This window comes from Bombus pyrosoma, linkage group LG2, assembly GCF_014825855.1.
Source record: "Bombus pyrosoma isolate SC7728 linkage group LG2, ASM1482585v1, whole genome shotgun sequence".
Classification (NCBI taxonomy): Eukaryota; Metazoa; Arthropoda; class Insecta; order Hymenoptera; family Apidae; genus Bombus; species Bombus pyrosoma.
In genome coordinates, this window is record NC_057771.1 from 13,291,183 (window position 1) to 13,308,709 (window position 17,527).

The 17,527-nt window shown below is 41.5% G+C and overlaps 1 protein-coding gene and 1 long non-coding RNA gene across 2 annotated transcripts in view; one reads left to right on the forward strand and one right to left on the reverse strand.

The window, feature by feature from the left end:
* Positions 1–17,527, forward strand: part of LOC122575485 — a 195,951-nt gene that overhangs the window by 154,648 nt on the left and 23,776 nt on the right. The window lies entirely within an intron of this gene.
* The window catches only part of LOC122575567, a 147,606-nt gene continuing 134,251 nt past the window's right edge, over positions 4,173–17,527 (reverse strand). The window contains exon 3 of the long non-coding RNA XR_006319465.1: positions 4,173–5,082. This is a non-coding gene — a long non-coding RNA (uncharacterized LOC122575567). The remainder of the gene's footprint in view (positions 5,083–17,527) is intronic.

Genomic DNA, 17,527 nt, shown 5'->3' on the forward strand with positions numbered 1-17,527 from the left:
ACTGGCCGAGATGTAGAGCCGGAAAGCGAAAGCCTAAAATGAAAGCTGTAGAATCTGGAAATCAGAATGTTGGATTTAGAATTCAGAACACGGAACACCGAATCTAAAACGCAGAATTCAAAGTTCAAAGCTCTGAATCGCAAAGTTTAAAATCTTAAGATTGCGAAATCCACAATTCAGTCTGGAAATCTGGAACCCGGAGCATAAAACACACACCGCAGGATCAAAGAATTGAAAAGGGAAACGTTCTCAAGTGTCTTCGCTAGGAGCGTCCACGCAAATCTCCAACCCCCGAAGACGAATCGTTCCATCGAGCGACCTCTGAATAATTCAGACTCTCGGCTCGGTCCAGTCGCTTCGATAAGGTTCAAAGGACGCCGAGTGACGAGGCCGCGGGCACGAGCGACCTGCTCTCGTACAATTTGCATAGCCTCGTCCTGTACACGGTGCGCTGCAAATAAACCGGCTGTTTGAAAGGCGTAAAAGCCGCGATCGCGCGACCGAGAGGCCACGAGATTACGGGGAGACGAAGCGGGAGAAAAAGGCAGAAGGGAGAGGAAACGAGAGAGGCTCCCACAACGGGAATCTCGACTCCTCGTTCGCTGATCCTCTCCTCTCTCGCTGGCTGGTTTTCCAGCAGCGTGACGTTTCAGCAGCTTCGACGACACCGGAGCATCGTCGTAACGCGACACCACCACCACCACCACCATTACCAGCCAACCATTACCACCGTGCTTCACTCTCGTTTCTCTCTCTCTCTGCCTCTCTCTCTCTTTCTCTCTCTTCACCAGAACTTGATGTAAAAATCCCTCTCCTCGAGATTGCATCGTGCATTCTCTCGAGCGTGCACCGCGTTCCACGCGGTTCAGAGTCCGTGTAAGGACCTCCGTATGTGTTTCACCAGGTCAGGTCAACGTCCTGTCCCTGACGGCAAAAAGGGAACGAGAGAACGAAAAGGAGGGAAAGATGAAGGGAGAGAAAGGGAGGTGAAAAAATGGAAGGGATGGTGGGAGGAGGGAGAGACTGACGTTGAAACCGGCCTTCGAAAGGGAGAGAACTGGAAGAGGAAGGAGGCCCGATCCTTGTGATACCCACCACCATTACTCTCCTCCCCCTTCTTCCACCCTCTCTCCCCCATCCTTTGCATGAATGCAGTTCTTCCTCGGCGACGCGATGCCCTGCCAAAGGGTGCACTCCTGAACTCTGAAGGCCTGTGCACCACATCGCGCGTTCCACGAGGGTGTAATCGTATTTTGCGAGTCCACGTGCGAAGCCGTTGTTCTACCGAGGTAGAAGACGCGTTCCCAGGGCTGTGTTTAGGCGAGCGTGAATGTCAGGCGGCTTTTTTGTTTGGAAAGTGTTATGGGTATCCAAGAGGGTGGATTATGGGTTTTGAGACGGTGAGTTAATGAGAGGATGTTTGAAAAAGGGGCGATTGAAATTGATGTAATTCGTAGAAAGTTTTAGAATTTCAGAAATGTATCTACGACACGTGGATAATGGCAGACCGAGTTCAAAGACTATCTATTTAGTTCTTCGATAAATGAAACGAGTTTTGGCATTTATCATTCTTAATTAAATAGGTTCATTTAGCGAAATTTACATTTAAACAGATAAATCGAGTAGATTAAGTTTAAGTAGATTTACGCTTTAGATTTTGCATACATACTTTCTATTATAATTTATATACTACTTACTTGAAATATCATCGCGGAATTTGTTCTTCCAGATAACGGAAATAGGTTGAGAATAAAGTTCTCTGTTATAGAAATATGTGCCGACTAATTTCGGAAAAACGAGCCTCAGTTCGAAGTTCAGTCCCCCATTTCCGAAATGTATTATTTTTGCGATACTTGTGGTTGTTCCATAAAATAGCATATGCCTCGAATCCTTCGGGATACATATCAAAAGAAGAAATATTAGCAATCTACCAACGGTAACAAGATGTCACCTAAGTCTTGGAATCAATTTACGTTACCTAATACTCAATTAGTCAAATCCTCGAGATAAATGTCCGTGTTCGTGGATTTAAAGCTTCACCAATTGAAGCGAAACGCTGAGTAGCTTAATTGATTCTGCTTATGAAAACGATTTGCCAGCTTGATCGACCGTTGGGCATTGCTCAAAGGAGGCAAGAGAGCGCCGAATACGATCCTGGCAGTGATCGTTTGTGCAGAGAGAAGCGGACGATGGGAATGAAAGCAAGCGCCGATCTGCGAATTGATTCCACCAGAGATCTCCCGTTTGCTCTGTTCGGTTCACGACGTCATCAAAGAACCTTTCACGGGAATTTTCACTTCTGGATTTGCGCGAGACGCGTTAAGTTTCCACGTTCGCGCGTGCCCATCCATTTGTCCCGTACAAAACATCGTTCCCTTTTTCTTTTTACCTTTTTTTTTCTTTTGTTTCTTAACGAAGCCACCGCTAATGGACATGCTCTTCCTATTAGATCATTGGCTGAACGACGGAAAGGGGAACGTTTTATAAGCAAGGAATATTAAATCACGTCCCCCGACTAAAGGGGTGGAAAGTTTGCTCGCTACGTTTCGTGTCATCGGCGTTGCTATCCGATCTCTCAACTTTTCTGCTCGACGAATAAAAGGGGAATGGATGGAATAATTTACCAAGGTAATGGGTTATTAGCCGATTGCTGATTCTCATGGGGTGGCAAAATTATTCACGATAGTTGAATTAACCTATTGTCTTTTCGTGTTTATACGTAGAATTCGTCTTATCCCTAGTGTAATTAACGGGTATTGAAATATATTACACTTCTATATAACACAACTTTCAGCTGCTTATTTTTTATTGAATCACGGTATTAATTAGTAGACCGCGGATGTTCATGATTAATAGAAAATATAAAAGTAGAAAGATATATAGGACGCATATAAAATACAAAGTTGCACAGAGATTCACGACCAATTAATTACGAAGACAAATCCATTTTAATTCTCAAATAAGTTATCCGTATTGTCTAAAAAATATCTTCTATTTGATTGACGTTTGTTCGGATGTAACGCGCACTACGTATAAATTCTTCTACGTTCGTCCGAAATATTCAGCAACGACACCCCGTTTCTCTTCCTCATTCGCGCACCGTACACCCATCAATCGCTTTAATCATTGCACGTACTCCAATCGGCGATCCACGCTCAAAAAGCGGATACAATATCAATCATCTTTCGTAGCGGCCGATCGCAGCAATAAATCCCATTGTTGTCAAACCAATTTGCCGCGATCGTTCTACCGTTCGATTCCCTTTGTCGCGTTCATTTGTTGCGCCCAATCGTGTACAAGCTTTCGTCTCCACGTTAATACAACCAGCGAACATTCGTCCATCGATAAACGAGCTCCCGTACGATCACTAAACCTTCGATTATCCTAACCGACTCACGAAACAAAATCCTAACGCCTCAACTAACTGTTATTTAATCTTTGATCTATCTTACTCATAACGAAACAGTAGAGTCGCTTATTTCAACATTTGTTTTACAGGCAAAATATTAACACTTTGACTGCCACGCCGAAATCACACGTTTCGCTCAGGACGCCTCGGGAGTATTTTTATTATTCAAAGCATATAATGGCAAAATAATAATAAGTTGGTGATGTAAAACAACATTCTTCCCCAATGGATTTTTTATCTTATTGGCGCCTTGGTAACAGTTAATAGCGACATGTTACAACAATGCTTCGTTTATTTCGACAAACCATTCGCATTCGTTGTTTCGTCGTAAGCAAAACGTGTAGAAGATATTAATAAACAGTATTTGCTCATTCTATATATGTGCACGCTTCTAACTTCAATTATATGATTATAAAGCAGCATCTACTTTTATTTTTTAAGATGTGTTTATAATAATATTCGTAGATTACCCCTCAGAGATATGGATGCAAACGCAATGCACTGTTAGCTGCAAGATTTGTTCTCATTTTTTTTTTTATTGATGTTCTAATAAAAATGTTTAATTGTTCAATGGGGCACTTTTTATTTCAAAGTATTTTCTATTTATCGGTTATATTTAAAATGCCCTAATTGTTAATTTTCATACAATTTTTACAATTGCAAGAAGTTCAAGCGCTTCGGTCACCAATGACCACCGTAGCGTCACAGGAGAAACCGTGGCCGGTCATATATGATCAACGTGGCAGTCAAAGTATTAACGTAATCTAGATATATTTTGAAATAATAAGACTTGGCAAAACTTTATCTTCTTAGTTGTTCAAGTATTTTTGTAGAAGAAGATATGATCTATGTTGATTGAGATAGGGTACACGAACACTTTTGCCAAATATTTTATAACAGATGCAACTACAGCATTTTAAATCAAAATGATTGATCAAATGATATCAAAAGTATCAAAGATTTACTGAATTTCCATCAACGTTTCTTTAATTCAAATATTTTAATTAATTTGCAAATCGCCAATGACAAGTCCAGTATCGATCACTATAGTAACCATAATAATAGTCAAGCACGTTAAATAATCGTTAAATAAATAAATACCTTAAACACGAAGGGCTTCACTCAACGATCAAAGGTAACAAAAATTCTTGGCATATCGATATCGTCTCTATTACCTGACATCGAACGATTGTTCGCGAGTTCCGATATTGCATTCTTGTCGATCCATTTTCCATTCAGTAACCAGGCAAATATGCCATGGATACGAGACGTGCGAGTTTTCCGCCTGGAGAAAGCTGAAAAATCGGCGCGGCAACCTGGTGCAGAGTCAATCCGGGAATTGATTCGCGACGCTTCTGGAAGGCGCGCCTATTCACCAGATTGCTGCGTTCTCCGCGCTCCTCGCCTCGTTTCTATCTTCTTTCTTCGACGCTTTTCACGGGAAACGTCGTCCCGTCGCGATAAATTTCCTCGCGAGGATGCGCCTTTGTGCGGGCCGGCTCGCATGGGCCGCCTCCGCGTCGTCAGCCAGACGCGCTTTCCTCGTGGATTGGAATCGCATGAAAAATTGCCGATGGATCGACTGAACGCTTTAAAGACGCGCTGGATGCGATGTTGTTTGAATTTAGGCAACGAGAAATCACCACGTCGATGTGACGTTCCTGTGTTCGTTCCTGAAAGCAGACAAATTTTTATGGTTAGAAAATATTACTCGATGAATTGATGAAGCATAAGGATTTGAGAAAAGCTAGATTTCTACGATTCGTCTCATTAAGACCGAACCTTGATAACTCGAACCTTGATAACTCGAACCTCAATGGAAGAACTAAAATTACCGATTTTGTAAAGGTTCCGATTTATCGAAAGGCAGAGAATCGACATGCAGAGGCTTTGTACGAAGGCACAAATCTCAGTAATCAAAAAGTCTCAGTATTTTGAGCTTCCTCTTAGAACCCATTTTATTCAGCATACATAACTCCAAAAGTTAAAGACGCGGGAGATGATAGCAATTGTGCGTTCGACTGATGAAAATCGATTAGCTTCTATGGAATGCGCGTGGTCGAAGGACAAAGCAGTTCTGATACGGCTTGTGTCGTCTTATGTTTTTCGTTTTATATTATTCGAGACAATCCTAACAGCTGGAGCATAGCTATGGGTACACTACGAGCTGCAGAGGCAGCAGCGATAAAAGTTCCACTTACAGGAGTAAATTTACAGAGGACCTGTAGAAGTCTGACCATTCTAAACTCGAGTTACAGAGGTAAAGTAATGTATTTGGACACGTGGCAGATAATTCGAGTCAATGTAAGTTTTATTTCGACTTCTGTAGGTTTTCGCAGCGGAGCGCAAGGGAATGAACAAAATTGTAGTCTTATAGAGGTTCGACTTATCCAGGTTCCATTGTAATTGGATATGAAATTGAATATATGAAAATATTAACAGATTTGATATTTGATCGAAGGAAGGCAGAAAATGTTTTAAGAAACATAAATGAAATTTAATTGAGGATCATAACCGATTTCGAGAGCCTTTTTCTTTGCGATTCTTACAATGAAGTCGATATTACGATGTGCGACGCTAGAAAAAAGACGAGACTGAATTTATAGCTCTGGAAGCAGTTGGAGGGGAGAAATGAAGAAGGCGACTATCAAAGATCTCTTGTCAAGCGACAATGTTGCAAAAATCAGCTCGATCGCTGCACTCGGTACAAGTGGACGCATCTTCAATTTATAGGCGCGTTTGGTTGAAAAATGTCGGATAAGAAAACTGAACAACGAATAAACATCAAGTTTCTTATTAAACTGGACAAACCTACGATGGAAATTGCATGTCTCGTGCGCGTGTTTCTGAATCAAAGGATCACTTTTCATCGACAAGAAGCGTAAAAGCAAAAAAGACGCTTCTCAATCTGCATCGCAGAAAATGATTTGCCGAAATCGTTTTGAACGCTGACATACGATGGTGCATACGGCTGCGTGCCAAGTCGAAAGAGAACTACATCGAGACGATCTTGGTCGAATTTTTCTGAATTTGTTTAATAAAAGAAGGTACAGGCACAATCTCATTTTTTGTCGCACATTGTATGAAAAATGTTTGACGTTAATAATTCAAACACTACAGTTTGAAACAAACCAGGAAAGGTATCTACCTTTCGATTTTCTATATTTCAATCTCTCATCCTCGCCATAAGTACACTTGAAGCTCCATCACTAGCGAACACGATTTCCTACACCCTTGGAACGACATATTCTCCGGTTTCTCCACGCAGACCCAATTAACTTCCACTTTTGCAACCCTATTTTCTCCGACGACACCTACCCAACCGCGTTTATCAACGGTATGAAACTCCCTCTCGTGATACCCCAGGACATTCTGAAAATCTCGTGCAAACGGCTAGAAATCTGACCAACGCCACACGCGATTAGAAAAGATTCCAAAGAACCCATCTCGACTCTGTGAATGGGGATTCGTTTCTACCCTTCGCACGGTCTCCTTTTTATCCGCGCTTTTCAACTTGGAAAACGTCGTTATACACGATAAGTTTCGCGTTCGAGAGTCTCGTCGTTCCGGTTTCGCTGATTTGTCAGGTGAAAAGGGACGACGAGTAGGTTGTTCGTTTCGAACAGCCGATAATGACGTTGCATGGTCTTTCGTCGCGCGAATAACTCGATCTTGCATGGGGGAAACTAACGTCGACGTGTCTTTATCGCACTGAATGGAAACTGCGTTCTGGGAAATTCATTTAAAACGAGCGCTGCAGAGAATCATGGCGCCAAGTAAGATTCCCTGCAAGTTCGGTCTTTGCCGACGTTTAATGATTTCATGCTTCGCTGATAGCTCGTCTCTTTCGACGATTTTGTCTCTGGCCGTGTACAAGCCACGAGAAGAGCAGGAAGCCGAAAGCTCAAAGCGTGATTGTATAAGACGATGAAGTATGACAAGGATTCAGACTTGTGATGACTCGCGGTGATAGGAATTTTAAAAGGATACACTGAATGGCGAAAGGTTAGAGGATGGAGAACATTTTCAATGGAGTGAATTTACTTGAGAAAATATGTCTTTATATCTAGTTGATTTCATTGTTGATCAAATTTTAATGGAATATTTTCTGAAAAATATTTGAACAAAGCCAGGCTCGAGAAGCTTACTTCGAATGAAGTTAACTGAGAAAAAGGAAGAAACTTTCTATCCGATTCATTCCACCTTCTCTTTTATGTTTATCTATTAGTTGAATGTTTTTTAAGAAATCCAAAATTAAATTGAAGAAACGTTTGAACCAAGCTAAATGAATTTATGTGAAGATTTTTAGTTCGATTCGTTGAAATATTTTTCGAAAGAAAGCAAAGCTCCAGCTTAACTTCCAAAGCACGAATACTCGTAGCCGACTTAATTACGCGAATCGTTAGGGAAACGATCGCAGACGAAGCGTTCTCAGGCTCCTAATGAAACTCTCATACAAACAACAAGACGATCCTTTTCCAAAAGGAAACGGTCTGCCACCCACGGGTTTCTACAGTTTTAAGCCATCGCGTCGGTGTTCTATTTCATCCGTCGAAATTGTTTCCACCGTTTACGCGTACGATGCAGGTTCGCGAGCCTCGTTATCACTAGTAACAGGTTATCATCTTAATTAGACTGTTAACAGGCAGAGGGGTCGTCTCTCGAGCAGAGATCGCGTTTCCGCGAAGCCAATCTCGGGTGCATGGTTTCCAGTGAGTCAACCGAGGACTCCGCCTCTGCGGCTTCAATTTCCAAGCGATCGTCTCGCCTTTGCCGGATGGATGAACGCGTTTCTGGCGACGTGGATCACGTCGGTGACCCGAGACCAGCGATCGAACTGTCTCGATTAGCTGGCTGGTAATATCAACCGATTAATGTTAACGATCAGACTGATTAATGTTAATGCCCTAGCTAGAGATTAAGAAATATGTAGAAGTATTCTGCGTATCTCCGGATAAACAGGAACTGCTGAGCAATTAGAGCGCGCGATTGGAAAGTTCAGGTTCGACATAAACCTAATAGATAACATTCCTTTCAGAAAGATCATTGCAAAGTAATTCTTGGATCTTTTAAGATTTTTATTTTTCTGTTTGGACAGAATTGGAATGAAATATTTTATTGCACGATATTATTTTAGAAAATTTCTACGTTCAGTTTCTGCAATATTTCTCACTTCCAATTGTAAATTCTGAACGATTATGTGCTGATAAATAAAGATCTGATCTTGTCAAAAAGCACGATTCGTCATTCAGCGAGGGATAAATCAAAAGTATGAAATATTCTATAAATTGCGGTTAAAGAATTGAAATTTTTAAAGAATCTACGAAACTGAAAATTGATTCGAGTTTAATCTTCGTTGTTGTGTTGAACGAAGAGACAACGTGGATTTCCAGAAACGAAAATTTCCCGACCACGAAAGCCTAATTTCAGATTGGACAGACGGACGGATGACATTTGCATTTCCATCAGAAGTTCGAGATCCGGTTTCGTTGCATCGGCCCTCACGGACCGTCGACGGTCACTGATTAAATTGGAGAGTCGGGAAAATCAGTGCATCACGTCTGCCTTCGTCGAAATTAAGGGGAACTGAGCTCTGGCCGTATCGGAAACGCGTTTCGCCGCGATTAAGTGCACGTAGGTCTCCAAATGGAGGAAGAAGCTCGTGGAAAATGGTAATTGAATCGTATGGTAAAGAGGAGCACAAGATATACCAGATGAATAAATGCATATATTAAATGTTAGAAATAATCACATGGATCAGGTATATTCAAAGCAAATTTATATCAAACGAATATTTTCGGAAATGAATAGAATTTCAGAATATTTCTATCGCGTACCTTTCTTTTAAATTTTGCAGAAACTTCTATGAAAAAAAATATTTTAAAAGAAACGCAAAGAAATATTCCAAGGAAAGTATAAACATATATCTCATTGCGAAAGGGAAAAATATTCTGTTAGGATAAATATTGGAAATAAATTCCCTTGGAGCTTATTTAATAGATTTCTTTAAAATATTTTCCACCTACAACGTTTGTTATTTTAAGAATAAATTTATATTCTAAACGCTTTGTACTAAATTTCTTATACAATACCTCACAGTAACTGAAACCGGAGCAATAACGAAACTCGTAATATTAGGTTGTCCGGAAAGTAAAGTGTTTTTTACAACAGTGCACCTTCATACAAATCTCAACAAAACAAAATGGATCGTACGTAATTCGACAAAATAATATAAAACAAAAGAACATTGTACGTCCATTATTTCCTCATAAAACGAAAGAAACTTTTCGGACGACCTAATATAATATAAAACTCCAAGATTTCTAAAACTTAAAATCTCTGACTCTCAATAAGATAGTTAAGGAAACATCAAGTGCACGACAATTCCTGCAAACATCAAGATTGCAAAGCGTCTGAAATTTGTTAAATCGTTACAAGAAATGTATTGAGCCAGGTAACAGGGAACAAAGATCATTCCCAGGCTGACAGGCAGCATCTTTCACCAGACGACAAACAAATATTCAGTCGTAAAAACAGTCTCAGTGGGTTAATACGGTGTCGCTGGACCGGTTCCAAAGGGCGAGTGTGATGCAAATGAGCTGGGACCCCCCACGAAACCCGTTAATGAGACGATTTAGCCACGAAATCGTGGAGCAACCTCGCGACCGGTGGAGATGCTGCATTAACGCGATATGACAGCGAGATAGATGTAACCCCTGTCGGAGTCGTGAAGGCGTGATGTTGCCACTGCCTCGACAAAAGGCGCAGCCGTGTTAAACGCGACATAAATCTTCCGTCCAATGGTCTCTCGTCTCTCTGACGAGAGTCGAACTAGTTTCCCAGAAGGTATATATACAAGTCTCTGAGATAAGTCTTGCGCGATTTTAACGACTCTGAAGGGACGTTGGGACTGTAGAAGCTTTGTGTTATACGGAAAGAAAAAGGAACACGTGGAAAGGGGATGAAGAGAAACTTGAATCGTTCGATAAGCATTATGTTGATCTGATATTATTTCTGACGTTATCGTGGAAATATGTTTGGGTTGATTCCTCAACGTACACACAACGGATATTTTAAGTATAATTTCGAATTCTCTAATTTATAAGCAATTCTTTTCAACACTGGGATTGCACGTACAATGATCAATTTATATAGTTGACATTTACAATTTTACTCGTATTATGAGTTTGAAGATTTCATGCGGATCCCAATAGGGTTCGTTTATAGTTCCTTATCTCGAGATTATGTCCTTTCAATAATTTTGTAATTCTTTTGTCTTTCGAAACTAAAGCTATATACAAAACATATATATAGCAAGGGTTCTTTCTTTCGTTTAAAAGGAACAATTCACGCAAGAAAAGGTATAATATTCGGCATATTTCTTCATAATGGTAATATGCCGCATATTCATATTGCAATCTGAATTTCAGATCTTCTAGGATTAAGTTCCTTCGTTCTTCTTTCACAGCGTCGCAATAAAAATAACCACGTGTCTAATAAACCAGTTACCTCTATCTTAACCAAGAAGAATTATATTAATAAATTTAATGAATTTAATAAAAATTTAATAAATTCCCAAACGCGAGTGTTTTTCTTCGTTTACAGCAATATTCGATCAGCTACCATGGTATTGCCATGAAACTACATTTAGGTGCACGTGTCGCGACATTTCCATCAAAATTCGGCGTCGACGATAACGCCGGCCTAGGAAAGGGGAGCGTCGTAAAGGGATGAAGAGGAAAGGCGTTTCGATCGGGCGAGACGGATCTCGCGAAAGTTTCCACCGGAAACCGAGAGACAGCGCGGCCGGAACAAGAACACGGGGAAAGAGAAGAGAATCGTTGCTGCGAGCCTCAACCGTCGCCGACGAAATTATATGCGGAATCCGTTCCCTATGGAAACGGGTTTCTATGGGCTCGTGCGAAATACCGGGTGTCTTGACAAGAGCAATTTATCATGCTCGATCTGTATTTGCATACGTCGTCAAAGGTCCCCGTCGCTTATGCCGGGGACATCGCGTAGTCGAGTGCCTTTTGAAATTCGCGTGTTTGCGAATACTCCTCCCCGCTTTACTCCTCTTTACCCCTCTGTATCTCCGCATCTCTTTATTTCACTACGCTTCCGCGTTCTCCCTCTATGTCACCACCGTCACCCTCTTCGTTGTGAAAAACGTCCTCTCCATCGAACGTACTACGAATTTTCTATCGTTCTACTTAATTTCGTTTCCCTTATCTCAGCTAATACGTTTTTAACTGATACGCGTACGTTACATCGAATCCGCTATCTCACATGCGAAGGCCACCGGTGAAAAACCGATGATTAGCCGTTTATGAAAGAGAACACTAAATTTATGTAAATTCATACTTCGATGGAAATAATTTAAAAAATGCAACCCAGATGGAAAATTGTTGTACGTGTTAAATATTATGAACGGTACTGTCCTTTGAACTAACCATAGTTTTATATATCTTTGCGTATCACGTGTATTCCGAGCATTTTTGCATCTTCGATTTTTCCATGAACGCATAAGAATACACAGTCCAACGATCACAAATCTTTATGGTATTTTCGTATAGCATACTAGAATTTGCTGTGACCACTTAGAAGCAGCTTAAAAATTCCTCTAAAATCACAGCGCGTTCCGATCCTTTTTTCATCGGTCAATGATCGTTTTCGCTCTTTACACTCAACATCTCTATTACGATCAAACTCTGTTGTGACTCGTTTCGTTGGTCAGAACAGTCTGCGATATATCTAGGCTCGATGATCGCGTATTTGAATCTTCAAAGATCCTTCTTCCCCTTGTGGATCGTCAGGTGTGCAGTTTCGAAAGAATCGCGAAACATCGTGATTCGTTCCCCGTTTTGGGAACGGGCTTTGCCTCTGTTCGAGGCAAACGATGCGCAAGATATGAACTCGTTACGAGAACCGATCGTAGTCGAGGAACCTGATCTCGCAGAGCGACGAGGGATCATCGTGGCTGGCCAGTCTTTTCAATCTCGTAAACCGCGTGAGCTTCACGTCAGAACGAAAGGGGTGGTCCGTGAATCTGCGCAGGATGATGCGTTCCACTGTTCAGGGTTGATGTATTTCTAGCGTGTGTTTATAAGGAAGGATATTGAATTAAAAGCAACGTAAATTCGAGGAGATTAGATCTTTCGCTTACGATGGTTATTGCCGTGTAATGTTGCGTGTAATGCTTTCCGAGTTGAAAGGCGGTTGAGATGTAATTGCTTTAAATTATATAGTAAACAGGAGAAACCATCAGACCCATAAAAATGACAAATTTCAAGTTCTTTGCTTTTACAATTTTCTAATACCCAGGTAATTTTGATCAAATTAATTTCAACTTTTATTAAGATGGAGAAATATGATTAACGCGTACCTCATCGTATTACTTTGATTATTATCATTTACATATAGCACGTACATTATCGGCTATAAGTATTTAAGTATCGATTGAATACTTTTCACTATTTTTATTCCCCAGACATCTTATTATAAACATATTATCGCACTATATAATTACAGCGGTTGCGTGATCCTTTGCAAGTGTATGCATTTCGCTCTTCAGATGTTTCATTTACCACAACGCGCATCTATCGTAACGCTGTAATCTAAAAAGCTAAATAAAGTAAAATTTGACGTTTTCCCAATAAATATAATTAGTAAATATCCTAATACTTATAACGCACGATATACAAAACAATATACATTCAAGTCCCAATTAAAGATCAGTAGTTTTACTATCGAACAAGATATTTCTGCACGAAACTAATCTTTTAAAACACGTGCATTTAATAATAAATCGTGGCGAATCTCAGCGAAGAAACAGGATATTCAGCAGCGAAGCCGTCCTTAATAGCGAGATATTGGACATAACAAATCGTCGTGGGACGGTCGGGAGCCGCCATTAATCTTCGATCACCGTTGGCTAGACCTTCAATGGTGGCCACGTTGCACGAAGATCTTCATCCGTGCACCCTGCAACCTTTCGCTGACCAGTGTCCAGTTTCGTTTCCCATTCAAGTACCTCGAACGAATCGGGATTACGATTGTCACGCCTCTCGTCGCTCGAGAGAACGTGCTGCACAGTCCTCGATACAGATAAGTCATGGCTCGCCGTTTTTCTCCTTTTATTTCATTCTTTTAGAACGAGATGACGAGACCCTCTCAACGGACATCAGCGTCGCTAATCTCGCGGGACAATTACTCATTTACATGCTGTCCTCGCTGTGCTGGACTTCTTCCGACATTTCTGCCTGCTGAAACGATTCAACGACTTGTCTGGAATGTCATCCGAGTTGATGGAACTGCAAGATTCGTGTATAACGAGATCGGTCTTTCGAGCTTCGGCACGTACTGATTTCTGACGTTGGAATTGTTCGATTCTCGTTGCTCCTTCAGAAAAATGTTCTTCTTGTTCTTATTGTAAATCGTTCCCATGGCTGTCGTCTACATTCGGAATACAATCAGTCACTGGTCACCCCTTGCTTCCTAACACCTTGTAAGATTCGCCAGACGAATTTGAGGATCAAAATGTGAGAAACACGAGTTATATTCATGGTAAGTATTACACACCATAAGCACGTACACGTTCAGACTATGGCTCAGTTAATTAAATTATTGTTTCTGATATGCGAAAGAATTCGTCGGGATAACGTCTAGAAGATTCTTGTGCCATGTATGTGATCGGTTATTACAAACGAATTCGCGAGACAAGAGCTAATTCCTTGAACCTTTATGACGCTAGTAACTTAATATAAAAATAGAATATCAAACGATGAAGCGACCAAGCGTTTCATGACAAACACTAACAATCGCACAAATTCTAAATCTTCCGTAATAAATATGTTTTTCGTTCGAAATACTTTTATGTCAGAATCAAACCAAAGATACAAGAAGTCGAATTAAAAATCTTCCTCCTCAAATCGCCTAATAAATTCGTTTGATTAAAAACCAACTACGCCCTATTTCCAATAACGGCTAATGTCTATCTGTTTAACATTCATCACGAAACAATTGAGCTCGAAGGCACATTAATCCTCCAGACATCAGCTAGCCTCTCTTGCCGCCCAATGCCCCTGACGAAACTCTCAAGCACCGTTTAAACGTCGCGAAATTCGAGCAGTCATTACTCAACACGAACCCTGTATATTTCGGGCCGGTCAGCTTCCCGACGACGAAACGAACCCCCGTCGTTGGTCACGCCTCCCTTCAAGGCCGGTGGTTCGTCTCGCGAGTCCTCGATACAGATAAGTCATGCTCGTCATTTTTCATTGTCCGCTTTCAACGGTCGAGCAACCGGGGCGAGACCTCGCCGACAGACAGAGACGGTGATGGTTAACGCGTCTAACTGGACTTTTCCACGGGCGCGAGTTTTATCTCGCGCTTCCACCCCTTAATTTGATTAATCGTGAAGGATCTTGACCCTCCTGTTCGGCATTAATCACCTTCCGGCCGTATGCATACATGGCCGCGGCATTAAAGCGGCCGAGCTGGACGTGAATGAGAACCGACTGCCATTTGTTACGCGACCGCTTGTTTAGAGAAGCTTTACACACTCGACCGGCTTGCTCTTTCGTGCCCGAGCGGATATTAATGGCAGATTAATTCGGCGATCCTTGTGAAAGACTCGCACCGGCGAAGACGATCGGCTTTTGCTCGCCTTTTCGAACCTGCACTGCCTTCGTCTTTCATTCTTCTCTTTCTTTCCCTTTTTTGTTGTTGTTCGGTTTGAGGTCACGAGGTCGAGGGGCAACGATGATTCTTTCGCGGATCGACTGTTTCGTTTCTGGTTTCTCATTCTCCAGGGATGAATATATTTCCTTGCAAGTTAATTTCGTGATTTATTGGAGAGAATACAGGGACAGGTATACACGGATACTGCCAGACGATCGCTAACTGAGAATTCGTTTAAAGAGTATTCGAGTGAATAAAAGTTATGTGAATGGAAGCTGTACCAGCGGAATCGGTGATACACATGTATTAAAATAGAAAAACAAAGCTTGCATTTTCCATGATTCGTTTAGTTTTTTGGTTTTATCTACTTAGATTTCGAGTAGGAGTCACGTTGAAATTGACCAGGAAAGGTTTGGTGTTTTGTGTCGGTAGATGGATTAGGTACTAAACTTTCGTTCTGGTTTCGAGTTCTATTCGAGTCCCTTCAGCACAAAGGTTAAAGTTGTTGATTTACTGGCTGTTTATACCCTTTGCAACCCTAACTTCTGCATTATAACCGTATTTATACTAATAGCGCTGCCTTTACCAACGTTTACTGGCCCGACCGTCATTTAATATCTCCGTTTGACGTAACAAAAAAGTGGGCTAAGAAGGTTACAGTGTAAAATGTCGATCGTAAAATTTCGACTCCAGTGACGCTGAACAAAATCCCGCCTCTCGAAAAGCAAACCCGATCTGTTACCCTCTTTCGGTTTACCCCTTGTAACTTCCTGTGCTTTGAAGTGACACAGTGACAATTACGTGTTTGCAACGTAAAATTATGAAACATGAAATATAAATATGACGATGATTGCGTGAACGCAGAGACACAAATTATATGCCTGGTAATGTCGTTTGCGAGTCCGCATGAAAAAATAAAACGTGTTTAAATACATCGATATATCGTCAGAGTTCAAGAACGACCCATTAAAAACATGAGCGTTCTGTCTGGTCTACGAGCCTAATGGGCATGGTGTGCAGAATGGACAATTCAGTTACCGAGAAACAGTCGTAGAAAATATAGATTCATTCCTATTGAAGATAAAGTTATTTAGTAAAATTACTTTGTAAATTAAATCCAACACGAAGCATCGTAAACCCAGTTTATCTAACATTACGCATTGCGATGCTATAACTTCTAAATAAATTGTGAGTCTTCATGCAATTAAACTTTAAACTTCATGTACAGTAGTTACATAGACAAATTTAAAGAAGTATAGTTGCATGGATGATAAGTATTAGAAAAATATTCAAATACAGATATATAAAATATCCAAACTATTCGCTACAGTATTCGACAGGCGAAACGGATTTCTGCCACAGTTCTACTCTTCTAATTCCATCCATAGAAATGTCAACATTTCATGAATATCCTATCTATGAACAATTAAGGAAAACTCATTGGAAAAGTGTACTCCCATAATACGAACACCAAGGCACCTGAAACCATCGAAACGTAAATCCTTGTTCATAGCTCGAACCATCCCCGAGACCCGACCGTCACGAACGATCCTCGAGATCCTCGCGTGACGTAAGACGTACGCTATGGAGCAGGTGGCGTCATTAAGGGTGGAAATTCTGGTAAATTCCGATTGGGAAATTCGTGGCAGGAGATTCAGGGTGAAATTGCAACGGTGCAGTAGAGGAAGCTTCCTCTTGTTGGTATCGTCGTCCGCCTGCAGGCAGCAGAGAGTTCAGGGAGAGAACTGCGACCGGGTAAACCAGCTTCGCCACGTTATAAGCCGTCCCCAGAGTGCAACTATGCCTTTGGCTTTGATGTTAGCCCGCCGGTGGAGTCGCGTGATGGCGAGCTGCCGTTCCACAACGACTAATAGCTGAAACGTCCCTGCATGTACTCGCACATGTACATGCAAGGTTATGCACGAAGGGATGGCGCAGCATTATCGGGAAGGGAGAGTCGAAGCCGGATGGAAGCGCGAATCGAAGGCTGACCGCCAGGAGGTAGCTTCGACTGGCACCGGGTTAACGGAGAGAGGATCGACAGGATTCGGATGCTCCGTGGATGCCTTACGGCTAGCCGGACACGTATCCACTGATTCGGCATATCGCGAAATGCAATTATCGTGGTGAATTGGACGGACTCGAATTACTGGCCACCCGTGACGACCGACTGCCATTCCAGATTACTGCCGATACCCGCTTTCGACGTTTCAATATTTTTATGTGTCTTTTTCCCGACGGAATTCTAGACTGAAGAATGTTAGGTATATTGGTAGTGCAATATGCTTGAGGTCGATGGTTACTGGTTGCTTTCAATACTTGGACAAAGAGAAGGGTAATTGGAGATCGAAGTGCTTTTGACAGCATTAGTTTGTGACACGAAACTGTAATTTCTGCGAAGGATAGGATAGAGATTGTTAAAAGCTTCCGTTTGCA